Here is a 14,370-nt window from a genome sequence, read left to right on the forward strand (position 1 = left end):
TGATGAGCAATCCGGGTGGCTTATCAATGCCAGAATTTCAGGAGTAAGCACGTTCTCAGTGAAAGGACTGCAGAGAATCGTGGACAGGGCTCAGCACGTCGCAGAATCCAGCCTCCCCCTCAATAAGTTCTATCTGTACTTCTTGCTGCCTCAGTAAAGCAGCCAACATATCAAATACTCCATCTACCCCTATTCTCTTTTGTACTCCTCTCCATCGGGCAAAAGATACAAGACCCTGAAAGCACATACCACCAGGTTAAGGACGGCTTCTACCCTTCTTGACTCTTGAACCGGACCGCTTGTCCTCACAATCTGCCTCCTTATGATCTTACACTTTATTGTTAACCTGCACTGCACTCTTTCACTTTAACACTTTATTCTGCATTCTGTTATTGTTTTGGCTTGTACTACCTCAATGCACGGTGTAATGAAATGATCGGTGACAGTAGGCAAGACAAGATCTTCGCTGTGTCCTGGTACATGTGACAGTAATAAACTAATACCAATATTCTACAGTCAGGTGTCTCCCAGGAGAGACAACAGAACAGAAAACATTGCATCCATTTAAAAATAAGTATTTTGGAAGATTCTTTTCTGATCCCCTCTGACATTTAAACCCATCCAGGTGACAATGGCAAGGAAGGTCCAAGACTTGCTGTATCTGCCATTACAGTATAAACTGGATAAAAACCTAGGTGAGAAATGCTACTTGTCCTCCTCGCTGTTTTGATCCTGAGTGTGATGGATCAGGAAGGGCTGTTGGCATCAGCAGGCTAGAATCTGATCCATTTGTCTTTAGCTTTCTGGAGGGTAGCAACTGTAGCACAAGTTAGAGAGACTTAATTTGGCTGCTGCTATATAATCCAGGCTGATTCAGTACACTGACACAAGAGATTCTCCAGATGCTGGAAATCATGAGCAACACACATGCTTCAGCCTAGAACACCAGCTGTTTATTTCCATCAATAAATACTAGTGACCTGCTGAGTTCCTCCAATTTCTGTGTGATTTAGTACAGTATTGTGGAATTTTAAAGAAAAGACAATTCTGGAAACAATCAGCAGACTAGGCAGCATCTGCAAATTAGACTTCAAACATTAACGTATTTCACCTTCCACAGATGCTATCTGACCTGTTGAGGGTTTCTAATACTTCTTGTTTTTATCTCAGATTTTCATCATCTGCAGTTTCTTGACCACCAATCCTGTGGAAAGCTACGTTCTCAGGTGGAAGTTAAAGCCCCCATGGTACTTATTTGAGGGCAAGTAAGGAGTTCTATGATACCCTGATCCATACTTAACCACAACCTAGAAATGTATTGGTTATTAACTATATGCACATTGCTATATTTGATTTTACGCCAGTGATTATCTTCCAAGGTTCTTTCTCTTCCTTGTGTCTGATTTGGTGGATACTGCGACTGCTGATGAGTCCTGCGTGGGATCCACAAGTGGGGTTTGACAGGGAGGTGGGTGGTCAATGAGATCGTTATAATATTAATTCTTCTCTTTTCTGTTTGGAGCACAGAGCTACACATGGGGTTGAGCTGAAGCAGAGGGGTATCACTGAAAGACCTGTTGCATAGTGAGGAATGTAAACAGTACTGAAGGAGAGTCTTTCCAAACTTGCTTGACGAAGTAAGTTAAACATTGTGATGTGTGCATACCATTATATCAGCAGTACAACAGGACCTTGCAAGCTTGGGACTCAAATCCAGGCATCATTTATCAGAACTACTATACGGTTGCTAAGTAACCATTTTATTATCTGAGCAAAGGTTTTTGCCCAGCTTCAGAAAATTCCATGGCGTGAACATAAAACAAGAATGTTAAGTTGTTCTGCTCTTTAATTAAGCAATGAAAGTATGTCCGGTGTTGTATGGTTGAACTTTGCGATTCTTCTGTCATTGTTTGGAATATATACAAGAAGAAAGGAACAGCAGTAAGTTACCAAGTCTGCCTCAATGTTCAATATGGTCATGGCTGATCTATGGTGACCTCAGCCCCTCTTCTGAGCCATTTTCCACATCCTTCTATTCCCTGACCTATCAAATATTTATCTACCTCCACGTTGATATCCAGCTTTCACCTCCCACTTGAGTTAATATGACATTTTGTAGAGTCACAGAAAGAGAGAGAATGGAAACAGGCCATTCATCTCAGAGTCTGTGCTGACCATCAACTGACTACTTGCACTAACAATACATCAAACCATTTTTTATTCTATTCAATCTCATCAACTCCTGATTCTATCACTCAGCTACACCCTTGAGTTCTACTACAATCTTCAGGAAGAACTTTCTACAAACCTGGGTTTTACATAACCAGGCCCTTTTCCTTTAGTTATGTCCCCTTGTTCGAGTTTCTCCCTCTTGTGAAAACATCCCAACATCTACCTAGTCAAGACCCCTCAGGATATTATACATACAGCATGGAAATAAGCCTTTTGACCCATCTTTTTCAAGGTGCCAGTTCAGACTAGTCTCATTTGCCTGAATTTGGCCTTGAGGTTTACAAGGTGAAAACTTAACAATAGACAAGAATAGAAACATAGAAAATAGGTGCAGGAGTAGGCCTTTCGGCCCTTCAAGTCTGCACTGCCATTCAGTATGATCATGGCTGATCATCCAACTCAGAACCCTGTACCTGCTGTTACGAGAATACACATAAAATTAAGATGTTTGCTGGCCTGGGCTAGCATCAGTGGCATCAGCAGTTGGTCTGCCACCTGCCCTCAGGGGAAGGAGAGATAAGGAACAATGGAGCAGCGTCTGGAGATGTGTAATGAAGGAACGGGGGAGAGAGAGAGCTGTCTGGAGCGGCTCCCCTCTTTGAACCTTGAACTGTTTGAAGTGATGGACAGGCGATACCCCAGCAGGGGGATAAAAAGGGACAGGTTCGCTAAGACACACACGCCACCCGAGGTAACGAGACGCTGGAAGCGGTGCGCCTCTCACGAGTGGGTGAGAAGTATCAGACAACGACCAGGGTGGAAAGGTACGATCAGCGGGAACCCGGTGTGTGTCCGCCCTTGCCTGGGTGCCGGGTTCACTGCAGAGGATCGACCGCATCTGGAGGAGGGGTCACAGTCGGTGACCTCAGGTGACATCACCAAGGACCCGCCCAAAAGTTGCTTGTGAGCAATCTCGCCGGTCTGTGAGTGAAGCCGTTCTGAATGATCAGTTATTCCTGTTCTATCTCTCTCTTCCCCCACGTTGTCCATCGCCATGGCAACGATTACTGCGAACTGAACTTTGAATCACTTTGGAATTTGGTCATTTACCCCTAGACAACGATAGAGCTTGATTGATGCTGTTATCTTAATTCTGTGCACATGTGTGGTTAACATTGCTGAACTGTTGCATTTATTATCCTTTCGATTACTGTGTTGCTTGTTTCTTTAATAAAACTTTCTTAGTTCTAGTACTCCAGACTCCAACTGAGTGATCCATTTCTGCTGGTTTGGCAACCCAGTTACGGGGTACGTAAACTGCCTTCTCTCAATACCCCCTGATCCCTTTAGCCACAAGGGCCATATCTAACTCCCTCTTAAATATAGCCAATGAACTGGCCTCAACTGTTTCCTGTGGCAGAGAATTCCATAGATTCACCACTCTCTGTGTGAAGAAGTTTTTCCTAATCTCGGTCCTAAAAGGCTTCCCCCTTATCCTTAAACTGTGACCCCTCGTTCTGGACTTCCCCAACATCAGGAACAATTTTCCTGCATCTAGCCTGTCCAATCCCTTTAGAATTGTATGCGTTTCAATAAGATCCCCTCTCAATCTCCTAAATTCCAGCGAGTATAAGCCTAGTCGATCCAGTCTTTCATCATATGAAAGGCCTGCCATCCCAGAAATTACTCTGGTGAACCAATATGACTTACACCAGAAGTGAATGACAAATTAATTAACATGAAATTGGACACTCACTCAGTTGTTTCAGTCATTCCACAAAATGAGTCTGAACGGCATTTCAAAGATACTAAACTGAAGCCTGCTGATATCCAGCCAAGAACTTGTACTGGAGAAAAGTTAACTCCTGTGAGAATGACATTAATAACAGTGAAATACAACAACCAACAAGCCACATTGGGCTTCTATGTGGTAAAAGCAAGAGGACCAGCTTTGGGGGGGTGTGAGTGTCTGACAACGACAACTTCATTGGAGATCCATCCACCATTCGCATGCCACATCCCCTGCAACAGAGTCAACTGAAAATGAATTAAGAAAGATCCTGGATAATGCCACTGCAGAGTTCAAGGATGCCATCAGAACAGTCAAACATATCATGGGTAAAATAGTGTTACATTAAAACGCCAGAGTTTTTCAAAGCCCATCTGGTCCCTTATGCTGTCTGTGACAAAGTAGCCAGTGAGCTAGATAGCATGAGGCTGAAGGAATTCTTTCCGAGGTTGAGTGGAGCCCATGGACAATATCTATGGTCCAGTAGCCAAAAAGAATGGGTCTATCAGGATCCGTGGTGATTTTAAGATCACCATCAATCCAGTACTTAAAGTAGATCAATACACTCCGCCCAGGTTAGAGGATATCTTTGCAAACCTTTCTAGAGGGAAGCACTTGGGCAAAGTGGACTTAACTGAGGCCTGCCTATAGATGGAGATGGAAGAAGAGTCCAGAGTGTTTCTCACCATAAAGGGCTTTAACACAATAATAGGCTTATTTCTGGAGTAGCACCTGCACCTACACTCTTGCCAAAAGCTATGGACCAGGTACTGCAAGATTGTGCAGGCACTCAGTGTTACCTGGATTACAGAAGTGTTACTTGTAAGGATGACAAGAAACATCTCCAAAATCTCTGGACAGCGCTAAAAAGATTAGAAGACTATGGGCTCAGAGCATGACTCAACAAGTGTGAATTGTTTAAACCAAGCATCACTTACTGTGGTCACACCATTGATGCACAAGTTTTACATAATTTTGCTGAAAAAATTCATCCCGAGGTGGATGCTTCAAGGCCAAAGGACACGTCACAGTTGTCGTCCTTCTCAGGATTTATAAATTACTATAATAGTTTCCTGCCAAATCTGGCTACTGTGCTCTATCCCTCGGACTCATTACTACAGATCATAAAGGAATGACCATGGACAAAGCAGTTTAGCAACGTCAGCATAGAAGACAGCCACTGCATATTCCCATCTGCTTTGGGTTAGCCTGGGTTCTACAGATGAGTGTGGGTAAATGTCCTTTCATACATTTTTTTAGTGTACCTGCTGTTCTTGGTTAGAACTTAAAAGACCAAAACAACGTATATTGAGAATTCACAAGAAAGACCAATTCTTACAATGGTGGTGTCAGACTGTCTGTTGTATTAATAAGACATTTTTAGAGTCACAGAGAGAGAAAGAATGGAAACAGGCCATTCGACTCTCAAAGTCTGTGCTGACTGTTGACTGCCTACTTACACTAACAATACATTAAGCTCATTTTTTATATTACCCCTGATCTCATCAACTCACACCAGATTCTAGAACTCACCTACACACTTGGGGCAGTTCACAGTGGCCGGTTAACCTACTAACTGGCACATCGTCAGGATGTGGGAGGAGATTCATGCATCTGTAGGAAGTCCACACAGGAAGCACCCAAGCTGAGGATTGAACTGGGTTTCTGGCACTTGTGGCAATTTCACCATCACACCACCAACAACCATTTCCACTTGCGCCCATACAATTGAAAGAAGATCATTAACGAAACAACCGAAGATAGTGGGCCTGCACTGCAGCTTTGCAGAATTGACTCAATGGTGCCCTGAGGCTGGGATGATTCACTGCCAGTAATAATCATAATCATTGTCCTTAATATGCACAGAGCTTGTCCTGACTGGTTAGAAGCAAGATTCCCTCTGGAACACATGCAGACATTTTGTCAGAAACCGATTGTCCAAAGTCATTCTGATGATGGAGTTTTACAGATAAATATATATTGACTCTGCTCTATAATTTGATTGGTTTCAAGGCGTCTTGATACTTCCCTTATTTCAGATCCTGGCATGATGCCTTGGTACTAGTTAAACAGTTGTGAGTTCACAACTCACTCGGGATACTTGAAAACAGAATCCAGCCTTGTGTTTCAATGCAGCCTGGAGGAATCCTGCAATTGTAGAGGACTCACAGGTGAGGCATCACATTAAAGCCTTTCTTCCCACTCGGGTAAAAGACTTCATACTGAAAATCCTACACAGTCACCTTCTTTTCATTGACCTTGTATATATTTATCTCTCAATCGAGTCTCTAAAAGCAGGGGATCTCTATCACTACAGGGTTTCTTGTTGGCCATTGCCTTATACAAATTGACTGCTGGACTTCCTACCTCAACATTCCTCACTGATTGTAAAGGGTTGTTGGAGAATTTGTAGAAACTGATGCTTATGTGTGAGCTATCCTTGTTTTTATTTTTCACAACTCCTCTAATCTGGTACACTCAGACTTTGGTGATGTCTGACTGAACTCCAGATTTCCCAGACTGGAGAAACAACAGACAGTAGATGCTACAACCTGAAACAACAAACAAGCTGCTGGACTGAATAGAGAATTAATTCACCCACTTCTGAGCTCCAGTGGATGGAAGATCTTTGATGTTTTGGCTGTATAATCACATCAATGTTCTGAATATCTGAGGTATGCCTCTCCCAAAGTTTCTCTGTCCAGGGAAAATCCCAGCTTCGTTATTCTTTCCACAGAATGTTGGTGCTATTCTTTACTAGCCTTTGCTTGACAATTTACCTACAGTTTGGTGTCCAGAAATGAGAATTTCCCAGTTGGGACCTAACTAGTATTTATTAGGAGTAGGTAACATTGCCTCATCTGCCTTGTCTGTCCTCAAGCATTAAAGCATGATAAGGTAGATGTTGAGATGTTTCCACTAATGCAAGAAAAGAGAATATAGATGCAAGGCATTAGATAACAATTAGCTTTATTTCTCACATGTACATCAAAGCATACTGTGAAATGCATTGTTTGTGTTAATGACCAACACAATCCGAGGTTGTGCTAAAGGCAGCCCACAAGTGTTGCCATGGTTCGGGGATCAACACAGCATGTCCACAACTTTGGAATGTGGAAGGAAACTGGAGCACTCAGAGGAAACCCACATGGTCATGGGGAGAACGTATAAAGCCCTTACAGATATTGGTGGGAATTGAACCCGGGTTACTAGCGCTATAATGGCGTTATGCTAACTTCTACGCTACCCTGCCACCCCAAGGTAATGAGGTGGTCACTTAAAACTGAGCCCGATGTGAATTTTGTCTAGCCGAGGGAGGTGGACCTCTGGAATTCTGTACGCTGGAGCTTGTAGAGGCTGGATCACTGGGCATACTTAAGGAGGTGGTTGATCACATTTGAAAGATCGGGGAATTGAGAGTGAAGGTAAATTCACACGGAAAAGGGTGACAAAGCCTGGGGCAAACAGCCAGGATCTCGTCGAATGGAAGGGAAGGCTTGAGGGCAGGATCCTGCTTCTCTTTTCTTGATTTCCCTCCCCCAGCAGCGGACACTTTCAAAACACCACCTTGTTTTTGTCAAATTATTTCTCTTCCATGCTCTTTCCGATCATGGTAATTTTTGATACTTTTATACAATCAAAATCTCGAACCAGTCAGGGGAGGTCAGGTGGCCGTTGTGGAGGAACGGTCAACTATGGAGCTGAACAGCTTCTTCCCATCCATCATAAGATTTCAGAACGGTCCACAGACCCATAGACGCTACCTCGCTATTCCTCTTTAGCACGAGTTATTTATTTTGGTGTAACATAGTACTTTTTATGGTTTTGCAATGTACTGCTGCCACAAAACAACACATTTCATAACATTTGACGGTGATAATAAACTGAATTCTAATCTCATGATTTAATGAGTATTCATCAGAAGTGGATTTTGGCGTCTCGTTGGACTTGCAAGGTGATTGAGAGGAAGAGGGATGATATTACAATAGGATATCTTCCAAATTAATTACAAACAAAGAAAAAGGTTTGTTGTGTCAACAGAATGAGCACAGAGCATTTGTGCCTGTAGTTTGGACGGATGTCACTCTGAGATTTGTGCTTATTCATTGCAGGCTTCCTCAGAGAAGGATGGTCAGTTTCGTTTCAGTAACAATACTTTATGCCCTAATAAGCTGCAATGTCAACACAATCACTGGTAATCAGAACGAATGAAGGGACATTGTGCTGGAGGCAGTTCCGTGGCTGCTGGCTTGGGAAGTTGCCAATCCTTGCCAAGTCTGTGGACATGTCTGGGCTTGCCGGGAAGGGGAAAGGGTGATCCAACGCCCGTGCATGTAGAAACATGGAAAACCTTCAGCACAATACAGGCCTTTCAGCCCACAAAGCTGTGCCAAACATGTCTTTACCTTAGTAATTACCTGGGATTACCAATAGCCCTCTATTTTTCTGAGCTCCATGGAGTCCAGGAGTCTCTTAAAAGACCCTATTGTATCCGCCTCCACCACTGTTGGCAGCCCATTCCACGCACTCACCACTCTCTGCGTAAAAAAAAACGTACCCCTGACATCTCCTCTGTACCTACTTCCAAGCACCTTAAAACTGTGCCGTCTTTTTGATCCCATCTGAGCTTAGCCCTTTATCATAGCATTTAACCCGTTCTACGACACAATGGAGCACACAAGAACGAAAAAGAAAAAAAAAACAACTGTCATCAAAAACTACCCACCTCCAGGCCACCCAGTCATCTTGCAGCTATCTCCAGGCACGAGGTACAGAAGCCTGAAGTCTCACACCATCAGGTTCAGGAACAGCTATTTCCCTTCAACCATTCAGTTCTTGAACCAAACAGCACAGCTCCGATCACCAGAGCCTGGCAACACTATGAACATTTTGATCACTCTGCACAAATATAGATTTATTTTCGTAGCCTTTGCTTGACAATTTACCCACAGTTTGGTGGGTAGAAATGAGAATTTACCAGTGGGGACCTACTTAGTAATTGTTTTCTTGTCTGCCTTGTCTGCTCTCAAAGATTAAAGCATGACAGAGTAGATGGTTGAGATGTAGAATGTATAAACTCCTTATAGATAGTGGTGGGAATTGAAGCTGGGTCGTGCATGTTGAAACAGTGTTACGCTAACCGCTACACTACCATGCTGCCCAAGATAGTGAGGTGGTCACGTAAATCTGAGCTGCTTGTGAACCTTGTCTAGCAGAGGAGTTGAATCTCTGGAATTCTGTACGCTGGAGCTTGTAGGGGTTGGATCACTGGGCACACTTATGGAGGTGATCGATCAACTTTTGAAGGATCAGGGAATAGAGGGTGAAGCTAAATTTGCGCAGGAAAGGGCAACAAAGCCTAGGGGAAACAGCCAAGGTCTCACTGAATGGAGGGTCAGGTTTGAGGGCAGGATCCTCTTCTCCTGTTCTTGAGACATTTCCCTCCCACATTTCCCTCCCACAAGAAGTGGGGACACTGTTGTGCTTTCTTGGCCAAACAAGTGGTGTGGAGGAACCAGGTGAGATTGTCCGTTATAGAACATAGAAATTTACAGCACATTACAGGCTCTTTAGCCCACAGTGTTGTGCTGACCGTGTACCATACTCTAGAGACTGCCTAGAATTTCCCTAGCGCATAACCCTGTATTTTCCTTACCTCCATGTACCTATCTAAGAGGCTCTTAAAAAAACCCTATTGTATCCACTTCCACCACCGCCGCCAGTAGTGCATTCCACGCACCCACAGCTCTGTGTGAATCCCCTGGGACCCTATTTCCAAGTACCTTAAAACTATGCCCCCTTGTGTTAGCCATTTCAGCCTCCGGCTATCCACACCATCAATGCCCCTCATCATCTTATACACCTCTATCAGGTCACCTCTCATCCTCCGTTGCTCCAAGGAGAAAAGGCCAAGTACACTCAACCTATTCTCATAAGGTACGCCCTCCAATCCAGGCAACATCTTTGTAAATCTCCTCTGCAATCTCTCCCACATCCTTCCTGTACTGAGGCGACCAGAACGGAACACTAAAGTCTTATATAGCCGTAACATTACTTAACAGCTCTTGAACTCAATCCCACGGTTGATGAGTGCCAACACGCCATATGCCTTCTTAACATACAGTCAACTTGCACGGCAGCTTTGAGTGTCCTAACTACATGGACCCCAAGATCTCTCAGATCCTCCACACTGCCAAGAATTTTACCATTTATATTATATTTCGTCTTTAAATTGGAACTGCCAAAATGAAACACTTCACACTTACCTGGGTTGAAGTCCATCTGCCACTTCTTAGCCCAGTTCTGCATCCTATCGATGTCCTGCTGTATCATCTGACAACCCTCCAGACTATCCACAACACCCTCAACCTTTGTGTCGTAGGCAAACTTACTCACCCACCCTTCTACTTCTTCGTCCAGGTCATTTATAAAAATCATAAAGCAGACGATCCCAGAGCAGATCCCTGCAGAACACCACTGGTCACTGACCTTCATGCAGAATATGAACCATCTACAACCACACTTTGCCTTCTGTTGGCAAGCTAATTCTGGATCCATAGCGCAAGGTCTCCTTGGATCCCATGCCTCCTTCCTTTCTGAAGGTGCTGTGCACTCCCAGAAACTTGGTGCCCATACCTCTCTCCATGGAGGAAGGCTCAATTTGTGCTTGGATCATTCTACCAGCTGCTCCACCTCCTCCCTGTACGCCATCTCATCGTTGCTGTTGATGAAGCCGACCACTATTGTGTCATCAGCGAACTTGGTTTGAGGTGGATCTGGCAATGCAGTCGTGTGCCAGCAGCATGAGCAGGCAGCCTTGGGGAGCACCAGTGCTTGGCGTGATGGAGCTAGAGATTCTTCTGCCGACACGGGACTGACTGTGGAGTTTCTGACAAGAAGTCCGGAATCCAGTTACTGAGAGAGGTGTGAGACCCATCGACGGCAGTTTCTGAGGGATGATCATATTAAACGCAAAGCTGATGCCAATAAAGAGCATCCTGACTTACGAGGCACCATTTTCCATGTGGTACAGGATGGAATGGAGTGCACCGATATGAGCGATATGCGAAATGAAGTGCGGAGTGCGTGGTGGAATTTTGTGCCTGTGTATGTGATGTATCAGTGCGTGACCAGTATGTTCCCATGGGAGTGGGGGTGGTTGTGATGAATGCCGAGTTTGTATGTGTGTGCTAGATTTGTGTGTTTATTCAGGAGATGATCACCATTACTAGGTTGCGAGTAAAACCAACTGGGATGATAAAATATGATACAGCAGTTCAATAGCATTAGGAGAAACAGGCAAAACATAAAACGTTTACTATTTGTTTGAAAGCAGGCTGGTTGAGGGAACAGTTCACCAATTCCAATGCTGATTTCCCAGTGGAGGAAGTGTATAAGAACAAAGCAGCAGTGGGCATGAGCATCGTAATCACCTGTACAATCAACTTCAAGGTGACTCCCCCAAGGTCAGTGATATAATTGATTTAACCTGGCAAGTCAAATCTCATTTTATTTCCATGCCCTCCTGAAAGTTAAGGAAAGAATGTGTTGTGTTTATCGTGTATACACATGTTATGTTAATTTCCGAGCAAGGTAATGTTCTTCCATACATTGCTAGCTCTAGTGTACCCTGCCTCTCACTTCTTCCTGTTATTAATGTCATGCTTTGGAGTTGACCTTTTCAATACAGCTACTTTGTGCAAATCTGTAAATAGTCCATTTTTCCCATGGATTCCTAAGTTTATCCAGTGGAAGGTATGTCTGACAAAACAACAGGGACCCAGTTCTGAGCTACGTAAGTGGATCTCAGCTGAACTAGGAGCATCAGCTCTAAAGTCGCAATCAAGAGTCCATTCACAGGACAACGGGTTTGCCACCAGACTGGTGATCGGTAACCAGAAGACCTGTCAGATGGAGATCAGATTCACAGCTGTTGTGTTTGTGCACAACTACATATCAATTAAGTAAAAACATGATGGCTTTTAGACAACAGTGCATGTGCAGACAACAGATCAATATGTAGTGCTGGGGTGGGGGTGGGATTGCTCTAAAAGAAATAGTTCCACTTCCTCCCCTTCTAGATTAACACAACATAAAACTGCATATGTACAAAACATTCAATTTCCCTTTCACAACCCATATTCCAAATAAACATGCTTTCACAATAACAGTCTATCACAAACGTCACAGTTCAAGATTCAATCTTTTGGGTGGCACTCTGTTTCTTTCAGGATAGCGCCTCTAGACCCATGGAGTGGCATCAGGCTTGGGAGGTATCTGGTTAATGATAATATTCTTGCCACATCTCTGGACCTGTGGAGTGGTTTGGTAGGTGTCTTGTCTCGGACAACGTTCTCGGTTTCCAGTGTCGCTCTGCTGTCAGTGACATCATCACGGAGAGGTAAGTCCGGCGATTGTAATGTGTCCACCTTGTTGGATGCGGTCGACTCGGGTGTGTTTTTCAGTTGGGCATCCAGTATCTGGTCCACATGACGTCTCCATGTCTGATCTCCAACGTCTACTGTGTACATCAGTGGTCCAGTTCTTGTAGCTGTCCTACTGGGTGTCCACTTGTCTTCCCGGTAATTACATGCTAGGGCTTCCTGTTCAATCTCGAAGCTCCTTGCTGCTTCACTTGGCAACTGGCCGAACTGTTAATTCTGCACTTCCCTCCGCAGGTCTGGTTTGAGGAACTTTATGTGGAACCTCAGATTTCTGCTCATGAACAGCATTGCAGGTGTCTGATTTGTCATTGCGTGAACAGAGTTCAGATACACAAAGGAAGCTATCCACCTTGTACTGTAGAGAAATGTCCTCCTTGGCTATCACTTTAATGGATTTGTTGAAGGTTTGGATAAACCTTTCAGCCAACCCATTCATTGCCGGGTGATGAGGAGCTGACTTGATGCCATTTTTCTTCACAAACAGTCGGAATTCTTTTGATGTGTGTTGTGCTCCGTTGTCACTCACAATTTGTTCTGGTGAGCCACGTCTGGTTAAAATAGTCCTCAGAGTGGAGAAAGACTTTGCTGAGGTGGTTGACTTCATTAGTATAACCTCTGGCCACTTTGAATGAGCATGCACAGCAAACAGAAACATAAAGTCCATGACAGCCCAGCAAAGTCAATATGTACACTTTGCCATTGTAAAGACAGCCACTCCCACAGGTGTAACACTGCCTGTGGGGGTGCATTTTGAACTTTTTGGCATCCCAAACAGCTTTTGGCCAAGTGTTCAATCTGTTTATCTATTTCTGGCCACCATGCAGAGGTCCAGGTGAGACTCTCCATCTCGACTGTACCCAGGTGTCCTTCAGGCAGATTTATTTATTTAAATACTTTATTTTCAAAATTTTCCAAAAAAAAACAATATCAACAAAAACATACCTGCTCAGACAGGTATAAAAAAGAAATAAGCCAAAAAAAAAGGAAGACATAACATTAGTGGGATGTCTGTTGTACAAAGTGCTCAAAAATACTAAATATTAAATCTCAAATGAGGGCCGTGAGAATTCAGCTGGGGGGAAATTGCTCACCCGCCCCCGGCCTTGTCCAGGTAGGCAAGAAATGGATCCCAGATAGCTGAAAATTTTTCAATTGAATTGGTTCTCAAGAACCTAAGTTTCTCCGTCTGTATGACTGAGATCATATCAGCCATCCACCTCCGAAAGGAAAGGGGAGAAGGTGATTTCCATTCCCTCAAGATAAGTCTTTTGGCAGCAATCATCCCCAGCATCAGAGACTGTTGTATGGCAGCAGGGAAACAAATAGTAGGTGGCGAGCAGCCAAATATGGCGAGACCAGCTTCCAAGGGGAAGGATCTTTGAGTGCCAGTCGAATATTTTGGACTAAAATCCAGCCAGTAATGGGCAAAACCAAAAGGGTTTCTAACACTCTGGTGCGCAGTTTAGAGGGAGCCACAAAATGAGATCCAGACGTCAGTGTTCTCTGACATACTGACAGTTGGTCTCATCTTGCTGAGAACTCTGGAAACTTAGGGTTACCATGAGCTGGCCCTCCTTGCATGGAGAATTCATAGACTTTTGACAATGTTGGGTCAGTCCTTGATTTCTTTTGTATTTCAGAATTTTTTTACCGGTAGCTGGTCCACTAATGTGGTGTGGACCACTTCTGCTGGGTCACAGTATGAAGACTTTTCTTCTTCAGTTGCCAACAGTGGAGATGTGACAAGCCATCAGCATTGCTGTGTTGTTTGGTACCCTTGAACTCTATGTCTTAAGAGTGGGCTCCTAGGTTACAACTGGATAGCAGACATCACTGGGATCCCCTTCCTGGGATTGAAGATGGACACAAGGGGCTGGTGATCTGTCACTAGTGTAAACTTTTGCCTGTAGAGGAAGTGGTGGAACTTCTTTATTCCCCATAATCGACTAAGGACCCCTTGGTCGA

This window comes from Mobula hypostoma, chromosome 21 (assembly GCF_963921235.1).
Source record: "Mobula hypostoma chromosome 21, sMobHyp1.1, whole genome shotgun sequence".
Classification (NCBI taxonomy): Eukaryota; Metazoa; Chordata; class Chondrichthyes; order Myliobatiformes; family Myliobatidae; genus Mobula; species Mobula hypostoma.